This window comes from Myotis brandtii, unplaced genomic scaffold, assembly GCF_000412655.1.
Source record: "Myotis brandtii unplaced genomic scaffold, ASM41265v1 scaffold294, whole genome shotgun sequence".
NCBI classification, from domain to species: Eukaryota; Metazoa; Chordata; class Mammalia; order Chiroptera; family Vespertilionidae; genus Myotis; species Myotis brandtii.
Genome location: NW_005361238.1, coordinates 285,464 through 294,494, shown reverse-complemented (window position 1 = coordinate 294,494; position 9,031 = coordinate 285,464). Strand labels below are relative to the sequence as shown.

At 42.6% G+C, this 9,031-nt stretch overlaps 1 long non-coding RNA gene across 1 annotated transcript in view; it reads right to left on the bottom strand.

Moving 5' to 3' along the window:
- The window catches only part of LOC106726626, a 12,103-nt gene extending 3,324 nt beyond the window's left edge, over positions 1-8,779 (bottom strand). Inside the window, exon 1 of the long non-coding RNA XR_001362698.1 lies at positions 8,190-8,779. This is a non-coding gene — a long non-coding RNA (uncharacterized LOC106726626). The remainder of the gene's footprint in view (positions 1-8,189) is intronic.
- Between the last annotated feature and the right edge of the window lie 252 nt (positions 8,780-9,031).

Here is a 9,031-nt window from a genome sequence, read left to right as displayed (position 1 = left end):
CTCTTCAAGACTCAGCCCAAAATGAACCAAAGACTGTAACGTTAGAATAGTAGTAAAGGCAGCATACTAGTGACACAAATAAAATTGTTGGTAATTTGAGACTCAGAATGGCCTTTTAAAAAATAAAAACATAACCAGGTTCCCATACTAATCTGGCTTAATCAGCAATACATCCAAACATCAGTGTTAACAGTTTTTGTTTATATCCAAGGCCAAGGAGTTGAGGGCAGGAGAATTGGAGGAATGGGGAGAGGATGGCCCCTTCTTGACTTGGCTAACGGGCCAACCTTTGCTAACAGTTGGAAGAAATCTGTCTTTGACTCTCATTTTTGACTTGTCTCTCTGTGCCCAGCATATGCCTGTTGGACAACACTCCCTACCCTGACCCCTCCTAATCACAAGCCATCTCTCAATGTATGATCCATGGGGTGGAGGGGGAGTGCTTTATAATATGCAGTTAATCCTTTGGTGCTTTTATTTTCAGGCCTTTAAAATAAAATGTGCAGATTTTTGTTTAAATATTGAAATTTCCTTGTACTAGTTTTTGTATTTACAGCCAAATGTATCTTTTATTCTTCTCTTGATTGAATAAAGTGATTTTAGAGGGCTGCCAGCTAAAAAAGTATTTCCTATCACCTTAAGACTTGTAGAGCCCCTAGCTCATGTAGCTGCCTGTTCAAGAAATGCAAATCTGTAGTCATCATGACTCTGATAACAAAGAAAGGAAAGTTTTCCGTTTTCCTAGTCATGTGAGGCAAGAGGAGCAATCCTGGTGCTGATTTTAACTTTTACAAACATTGTTGAGGTTTCCTGATTATACTGTTGGCCTTTTCTCTGAGCAGTGAGGTTATACTAGAAGTAGAGCTTCTGAAAAACATTATTACCTCACAAGCATAAACAAATCAGGCCCACAGAATGTAAGTCGTAGAAATTTGTTTAGAAGCAGCCCCAGTCACAGCACTGGTGTTACCCGTGTGGTTAGAGGAGGCCGTCTGCTGTCTGTAGAACTCCAGCCTAAAAAATGCTGGCCTGGGACACCAAACTGAGCATCTTCAACAGGGACATTATTTCCTCCTGATATTTGTTCCAATAAGTGGGTTTACTATTTATTGTAGAATTCTGGCAAAGAGGGAAAATAGTAGTCCCTCAGTCTTCCTGTATTTTTACATTAGATTTTGATATTTCAGACTGTAAAAGCCTTTTGGGGGATATTACATGTGACTGTAATTTTACTGAAGCAACTGCATTGAAATTCACTTGGGTTTTCCCTCATTATCAGATTGTATTCCAAACAAGTATTCTGCTGATTTATTATGTTTGGTCTACATAAAAAATAGCTTGTATAAGTTAGTTTTGGTTACCATCTAAAATATTTTTAAATGTTCTTTACATGAAAACTTACGTTGTATTTTTAAATCTTTAGGGGCTTTATCTATTTTTCTAAGTCAGTTAACTATACTTTAAAAAAAGTAATTTGTATCTACTTTTGTAACTTCATCAGAATAAAATATATTGAAAGAAAGAAATGACTAAGATATGTGTCTCAACACACTTATTTGTGAAACTTGAGAATTTTTGCAGCCTCTGCAGAAGATTGTCTTTGCTTAACATTTAGTAGCTAAAATGTTTTCTTAACTCTTAGAAGAAAGGGTACAGTGGCTAAAGCACATCCCAGAGAAAAAAACAAGTCTCCTTTCTACCTTGCTAACCCAGATCTACATTCCTGGCTATGAGATTGAGAAAAGGGAAGAGGAGAGACTAGACTTCTTAATTTTCTGACCTTGAAATTGAGTACTCAGCATTATCTAAAAGACACCCCCACCTCAGCCATTTTTCATTATTGTAAGAGAAATATTATTTTTAGAGGTCCAAATTATGGATAATTTTAGGTCTAGTCAAAATAGTGCTAGAATTATTTTGACCTTCATTGAGTAAGGTTAAAATTAAAAACTTTAATAAATGTGAAATAAAAACTTAATGACTGTGGCTAAATAATATGGGAAAGCTACAGTCAGTTTTGGAATTTTTGGACAGTTTTATTAGGCTTAAAATTGACTATAAAAATGTTAAGTATCTAATGGCTAAATTTGAAAGCTATTTCAAACTTTATAAATGAGTAGTAGAATAAACCAAATAATCTTTGGAAGGGCCAGAGTCATTCTTCAAAGTTGCACAGTCAGCAACAATGTCCAAAACACGCCTTGGACCTTCTCTATCAAATACTCCATTGCTCTCTGGCTAGGTATGGACACCTCAACCTGCATCTTTACCACTGACCACCAGATGTCAGTCTCTGAGATCCCAAAAGCTAGATGTGTGTGTCCTGACCAGAATAAGGAATTTTAGGGGGGAGAACCAAGATGGAGGCATAAACACCTGTATCTGCCACATCCCACAGTCACATCAAAATTACAACTAAAATACAGAATAACCATCATTCAGAACTTCCTGAAAGCTGGGTGAATGGAAATCCTACAACTAGAGAAGTAAAGAAGAAAGCATATTGAGACTGGTAGGAGGGGAGGAGGTGCAGGACAGACTGGTCTGGCACCCTTGTGTGCCGCATTTTTTAATTAATTGGGAGGGAGATCATCTCTGCAGAGGCCCCTCATGTGGTCAAGGGGTGCCAGCTCCACACCAGACCCCTAACCCAGGGTCTCAGAGCTGGGAAGAGAAGTCCCTGCAACCATGAGCTATAAAAACCTGTGGGGATTGTGGCCGCAGAACAGGGGCCGCCAGAGACCCAGGTGTCCCTCTTAAAGGGCAGGTGCACAAACTTACCTGGACTCAACCCCTATGAGCTCCAGCACCAGGAGGTGTTGGGGGACCCAGACACATACAGGGAGGAACTGGATTGTCTGGCATCAGGGCAGGAACTCAGGGTGGCTTTCTTCCAGACAGGGGTGCTTGCAGGAGTCATTGTTCCTGTGCTGGGACATCTGTCTGGCTGGCAGCCATATCTGAGTTCCCATCAACCTGGCTCAAACTGTTTTCTTGGCCCTGGTGATTCCTTGAGACCCCGCCCCATGCTATTTACAGTCTGACCCAGGCTGTTTGTAGCAGCTTTTCCATATGAACGGCCTGTCCTGGCTCAGGTTTCAGACTTTGCTAAAATCTCTCAAACAAGCTGCAGCTGGTGACAGCATGTCCCAAACCTATCAAAAGGCCCAAGACCTGGCATTAGCACCAGCCTGCCTTGCTTCACAGCTGGGCCTCGCCTGGGCACTTCCAAACCCAATACAAATAGAAGGCATCTGCAGATTTTTCTTTAGCTCCTGCCAGGTGGTCCCAGGCAATGGCTAATTTTGCACCTCCCTGGAGACCCTCGAGCCAGTGCACCCAGTGGACAGCTTCAGACCATAGCAGATTACAATTCTACACATTCACAAGTGACACACTCAAGGGGCAGACTCAGTGAGCACCAAAGCCCCACTGAAGCAAGTCCTCCATAGGGGTATTTCCTGCACAGCAGTTCTCCCACTGTAGTCACAGCTGGTCTTCATAGCCAGTTGGCCTGGAGGTCAATTCCTCCCAGTGGCACCAACAGCAATCAAGGCTCAACTACAAGAGTGCACAAGCCCACACAGTGGTGCACCTAGAGTACCCAACTCAGGTGACTGGGGAGGCTGAGCCACTGGGCCCTACAGGACACCTACTACACAAGGCCACTCTACCAACTCCAAGAGACATAGCTCTATCTAATACATAGAAACAAACTGGGGAGCAGCCAAAATGCAGAGACAACGAAGCATGTCACAAATGAAAGAAATGGAAGCAAGCAAACTACTGGATACAGAGTTCAAAACCATGGTTAAAAGGTTACTCAAGGATCTTCATGAGAGCTTCAAGGGACTTAGCAAAACTTTCAAGGATCTTAGTGAGAATGTCAAAAACATGAAAAAGGACCAGTCAGAAATTAAGCATACAGTAACTGAAATAAAGAATAGTTTACAGGGATTCAACAGTGGAGTAGAGGAGTCTAAGAATCAAATTAACAACTTGAAATATGAGGAAGCACAACAAAAACAACAACAACAAAAAACCCAATCAGAAGAGCATAAAGAAAAAAGAACCCCAAAAATATGAAGAGAATGTAAGGAGCCTCAGGGACAACTTGAAGTGTACCAATATTTCCATGATGGGGGTGCCAGAAGGAGAAGAGAAAGATATTGAAAACCTATTTGAAGAAATAATGACAGAAAACTTCTACCTGGTAAAAGAAATAGACTTACAAGTCCAGGAAGTGCAGAGAGTTCCAAACAAGAGGAACCCAAAGAGGCCCACACCAAGGCACATCATAATTAAAATGCCAAGGATTAAAGACAAAGAGAGAATCTTAAAAGCAGCAAGAGAAAAGCAGTTAGTTACCTACAAGGGAGTGCTCATATGATTTCTCAACAGAAACTTTGCAGGCCAGAAGGGAGTGGCAAGAAATATTCAAAGTAATGTATAGCAAGGACTTACAACCAACATTATCCAGCAAAGCTCTCACTGAGAATTGAAGGTCGGATAAAGAGCTTCACAGATAAGAAAAAGCTAAAGGAGTTCATCACCACCAATCCAGTATTACATGAAATGTTGAAGGGTATTCTTTAAGAATAGGAAAAAGAATAAGAAAAATACCAAACATATGAATAAAATGGCAATAAATACATATCTATCAACAATTGAATCTAAAAATAAATGAACAAGATATCTACTGAACAAAAACAACTAGTAAATAAAATCGAACATGGGACTGACAAATCTCAGAGGGAATGGGGGAAGGGGACGGGAAGAGATTAACCAAAGATCTTACATACATATATGCATTATCTAGGGACACAGACAATAGGGTGGTGAAGGCCTGGGGCTGGGTGGGAACCAGGTGAAGGGGAGCTATGGGGGGAAAAAAGAGGGGCATCTGTAGTACTCAACAATAAAAATTTTAAAAACATAGAAGATACAAACAAATGGAGTATATACCATGTTCATAAATTGGAAGAATTAACATAATTAAAATGTCTCTACTACCCAGAGCAATCTACAGCTTCAACACAATCCCTATTAAAATACCAATGGCATATTTCACAGAGCTAGAACAAATAATCTAAAAATTTATATGGAACCATAAAAGACCCCAACTAGCTGCAGTAATCTTGAGAAAGAAGAACAAAGTAAGAGGAATCACAATACTGGATATCAACCTGGTCTGCAAAGCCACTGTAACCAAAACAGCCTGGTACTGGTATAAGAACTGCGGCTCTTTGGCCCCTTGAGTGTGGCTCTTCCTAAGCCTTAGGAGTACCCTCATTAAGTTAATAACAATGTACCTACCTATATAGTTTAAGTTTAAAAAATTTGGCTCTCAAAAGAAATTTCAATTGTTGTACTGTTGATATTTGGCTCTGTTGACTAATGAGTTTGCCGACCACTGTGACCTAGGGCAAAGGAAACTAAGGAGAAAATAAGCAAAAGGGACTACATCCAAATAAAAAGCTTCTGCACAGCAAAAGAAACCACCATCAAAATGAAAAGGGAGCCGAAGCCGGTTTGGCTCAGTGGATAGAGCGTCGGCCTGCAGACTGAAAGGTCCCAGGTTCGATTCCGGTCAGGGGCATGTGCGTTGGTTGCGGGCACATCCCCAGTAGGAGATGTGCAGGAGGCAGCTGATTGATGTTCTCTCATTGATGTTTCTAACTCTCTATCTCTCTCCCTTCCTCTCTGTAAAAAATCAATAAAATATATTTTTAAAAAAATGAAAAGGGAACCCACCGTATGGGAGAACATATTTGTCAATGATACATCTGACAAGGGGTTAATATCCAAAATATATAAAATACCCATACAACCCAACAAAAGGAAGACAAACAATCCAATTTAAAAAAAAAAAAAATCAAGACCTGAATAGACTTTTCTCCAAAGAGGACATACGAATGACCAAGAGACATATGAAAAAATGCTCAAAGTCACTAATCATCAGAGAAATGCAAATTAAAACCACAATGAGATATCACCTCACACCTGTCAGAATGGCTATCATCAACAAAATCAACAAACAACAAGTGATGATGAGGATGTGGAGAAAAGGGAAACCTAGTCCACTGCTGGTGGGAATGCAGACTGGAGCAGCTACTATGGAAAACAGTATGGAGTTTTCTCAAAAAATGGAACTTCTGTTTGACCCAGCAATTTCACTTCTGGGAATATATCCTAAGAAACCCCAAAACTCCAATCAGAAAGAATATATGCACCCCTATGTTCATAGCAGCGTTATTTACAATAGCTAAGATTTGTAACAGCTCAAGTGCTCATCAGTAGATGAATGGATAAAAAAGCTGTGGGACATTTACACAATGGAATACTATGCAGCTGTAAAAAAGAGGGATCTCTTACCCTTTGGGACATCATGGATGGACCTGGAAAAATTATGCTAAGTGAAATAAGCCAGACTGAGGAAGACAAATATCACATAGTCTCACTTACTTGTGGAATCTAATGAACAAAATGAATTGCCCAACAAAGTAAGACCTGAAGCATGGAGGCATGGAACAGACTGACATACCTCAACGTGGGGTTGAGGGACGAGAAGAGGTAAACCAAAGAACTTATATACTTATATGCATAGCCTATGGACATGGCAATAGGGTAGTGAAGACGGGGTGGAAGGTTGGGGGAGAGTAGGACTAAGCGGAGGGGGGAAAGGGTGTGGAATGGGAGATATCTATAATACTACTAAGAACAAAAATAAATAATAAAATTAAATTAACATCCCTAGGTTATCTGCACCAATAGAAATGCTTTCCTTCTGATGTAATTGTTCCCTTTTCCTTTGTCATAAATACCCATTGCCTTTGTCTCCTAATTGAACAATATTTGGACTTCTGCCTGAATGAATGATTCCCGGATACCTATCCTTTTTTTTTTTAAAATATATTTTATTGAATTTTTACAGAGAGGAAGGGAGAGGGATAGAGAGTTAGAAACATCGATGAGAGAGAAACATCGATCAGCTGCCTCCTGCACACCCTCCACTGGGGATGTGCCCGCAACCAAGGTACATGTCCTTGACTGGAATCGAACCTGGGACCCTTGAGTCCGCAGGCCGACACTCTATCCACAGAGCCAAACTTGCTAGGGCCCAGATACCTATTCTTATTGATCTCAAATAAACACTTGTTTTCCTCTCACTTTGAAAGGTCTTTTTAACTTTTAAGTTAACACCAACTAAAATGTCTTTAGTGCTCATTTCTGGCACTGTCGGTTTCCAGTTGTACAAGCAATGTCAAACTTGTCTCCTCTCAGCTCGGCTTTCTTCTGTGTGCTTCATTTCCAAAGTGGCTCTGCCCACATGGTTGCAAAGATAACCGCCCGGAGTAGGCTTTCTACCAGTTTAACAACCAGTTGAAAATGATCTTTTCTCTACTTCCAGAAAAATCCCTAGACCAGTGGTTCTCAACCTTGGCTGCACATTAGAATCACCTGGGAATCTTTTTAAAATCCTGATTTCTGGGCCTCCTCCTCCGGAAATTCTGTTTGTTACTAATGTTGTGGCCCCACCCCATAACAAACAGAATTTCCGGAGGGTGAGGCCCAGAAACCAGGATTTTAAAAAGATTCCCAGGTGATTCTAATGTGCAGCCAAGGTTGAGAATCACTGGCCTAGTAGTGGTTCTTTACTAGCCCTAGGCTAGACCATCTATCATTGGTCTGGCTCAGAACATGTGACCAACCCTAAACCAATTCCTAAGTCTAATTGGCCAGACCTGGGTCTAGTTATCACTCCTAAAGTGGGGTGGGTCTGCCTCACCTGCACCTGTGGTTTGAGTAGCAAAGAGTTCACCACTACACCAATGGATTAAACATTGTTGTCAGTTTTAATTATGTCATTGACAACAATGAAGAAAAATTAAAAGTTAGCAAAGTGTCTTTAATCCTACCAACCATAATTTCTAAGAAAAAAAGTGTGAGAGAGGCTATTGCAGTAATTCAAAGGAGAAATTAATGAGAGACAAGATGTAGGAGTCACTCCATACTGTAATGAATGAGCACATTTGTAGCTGAGCACTTTAAAGAACAACGGTAGGTCTGACCAACCCATCCATTTGAAACGCTGCAGGTTATTGATTGGATAGGCCGGAATGAAATAGCAAAAAGAGCTGGTAAAGGGTATAGGATATAGGCGGGGCAGTTTTTGCTGACAATCTTACCTCATGGCGTCAGCTTCCACTACATTCTTGCGACTCCACGGTCGGTGGAGCCTAAGCTTCAGGTGGGCCGTGTCCCGCAGGCACCTTAAACTCAGGCAAGTCCAAAGCTGACTTTGGCGCTCCCCCTTCACGCCCAACCTTGGGCCTCCTCCACCCATTTCGTTGTCCAAGCCAGAAACTTGGGAGTCACCCCAGACGACTTCCTCACCCTCACCCTCACCCCCAATCTAGTCACTGCATTGCATTCACCTCCCCCCAAATCTCAATCCACTCCTGCCCTCCCCGCTGCCGCGGCTCTAGTTCAGGCCTCAGCTCTCACCTGCCATGTACCGACAGCCTCGGAACTTCGTCCTCAGCTCCAGTTCCGCCCCTACAGTCCCTCCTCCTCGCAGGAGCCACCGGGACCTTCCTAACACGCAAATCTGAAAACGACACCCCTGTTTTCAAGTCCTCCTCCGGCTCCTCTTTTCTGGAGGAAGAAACCCAAGCCCCTCAGCAGGGAAGCCAGGTTGCGGGAGCGGGGGAGAGGGAATCCGCCCAGGGCACGAGGGGCACTGGGACGAGGGAAACACCTGGGTAGAGTTTGCAGGCTGAGGGGGCGGGCCCTTCCTAACACGCAAATCTGAAAACGACACCCCTGTTTTCAAGTCCTCCTCCGGCTCCTCTTTTCTGGAGGAAGAAACCCAAGCCCCTCAGCAGGGAAGCCAGGTTGCGGGAGCGGGGGAGAGGGAATCCGCCCAGGGCACGAGGGGCACTGGGACGAGGGAAACACCTGGGTAGAGTTTGCAGGCTGAGGGGGCGGGCCCCGCTGGTGGAACGGGCCGGGATTGGCGTCGGAGCGC